Source organism: Suricata suricatta, chromosome 2 (assembly GCF_006229205.1).
Source record: "Suricata suricatta isolate VVHF042 chromosome 2, meerkat_22Aug2017_6uvM2_HiC, whole genome shotgun sequence".
NCBI lineage: Eukaryota > Metazoa > Chordata > Mammalia > Carnivora > Herpestidae > Suricata > Suricata suricatta.
This window is the reverse complement of record NC_043701.1, coordinates 140,498,206-140,499,482: the sequence shown is the minus strand read 5'-3', so window position 1 is coordinate 140,499,482 and position 1,277 is coordinate 140,498,206. Positions and strand designations below refer to the sequence as shown.

The following is a 1,277-nucleotide window of genomic DNA, read 5'->3' as shown; positions in this document are numbered from 1 at the left end:
TACCTGCTGCTGTTGGGCCCGGAGGGCACCAATCTCCTTCTGGTCCTCCTCATGGAGCCACGTCACGTTATGCTCCCGCAACAACTGTCCATTCTCCCGCCTCAGCATGTCCACACCATCCTTCAGCTGGGTCTGCTCGCTCAGGAGCCGGCTATGGAGTGTGCTATAATCGGCACACACACAGTGAACCCCAGCCAGCCTCCACCCTCTCCAGCCCCTCCAGGTCCCAGTTCTCCCGGGGGGAGCCCACAGCACCGGGACAGCGGCACTCAGAGGCAGGTCAAAGCTCGGTGTCCGCCAAATGCCGGGAGGACCCAAACCACTTTTCAAAAACCTGACACCACAAAGGGCACATGGATGAAGGCCAAGGTGAGGGATGAGCCCTTACCTGGTGGAGACCCGACACCTCTGAGTACTGAGGCGGGGCAAAGGTCAGCAGGTGGGCAGGGACGGCAGGCCAACACCCTCAAGGGGCCCCAGGAGACCAAAGGGGAACACGCCCACCCACCTCTCCTACAGCAGGAGCTGCAGCACAGCCCCTGCCCAGCGGCTCAGGAGCCCAGCAACCTGACTGGCCTGATCCCTTTCCTCCCTGCTGTGCTTCCAAGGTGGTCACTCACTGGTGTGAAGGGTTCACATGTCACCCCACACTTAGATACACTGCTGGAGACCCAAAGATGCAAAGCCACCACTTGAGACCCACTAACTGCTATGCGGCAGAGTCACTGCAGCAGACCGACCGCTGGCTCCCAGCCCGGAGGCAAAGAAGAACGGGGCCCACTCACTGGTAGTAGTTGGACTCCTTGGCCGCCTCCTCGATCCTCGTTAAGACGTCGGTGTGCTGTTTCTGCAGGCTCTGATGATCAGACACGACCTGCCCACAGTACATCTGCAGCCTCTCGTAGTGGCGATTCAGCCTGAGGTAGGGCCTGACCCAGACAGCGCCAGTGAACACGGGCCCCGGGACCACCGCACCAGGAAGGTGTCTGCCCCAGGACACCTCCAGCCCCGTGTCCCCGCATGCTGGCTCCAATGCACCACAACCACCTGGTGTTTGTTCTGCTCAACATTCTGGCCACCCCAGAAGAACCAGACCCCTAGGATGGAGGGCCTTGGTTGCCTGGGCTCCCTTGAGCCGGGAGAGCTAAGAAGGTACTGTCTTCCTCTCTAGCAGGTCCTGGGAGACCGTGCAACAGGCCTTCACACACAGTAGGCACACCAGAACCTACAATGAAGTTTCTCCCCTTTTAGGAAACTGATCATCAATCCTGGGCACA

General features: G+C 60.0%; 1 long non-coding RNA gene across 1 annotated transcript in view; it reads right to left on the bottom strand.

Annotated features, from left to right (window-relative positions):
* Window positions 1-216, bottom strand: part of LOC115272649 — a 19,460-nt gene extending 19,244 nt beyond the window's left edge. The window contains exon 1 of the long non-coding RNA XR_003900413.1: window positions 4-216. This is a non-coding gene — a long non-coding RNA (uncharacterized LOC115272649). The remainder of the gene's footprint in view (window positions 1-3) is intronic.
* Window positions 217-1,277: the final 1,061 nt, after the last annotated feature.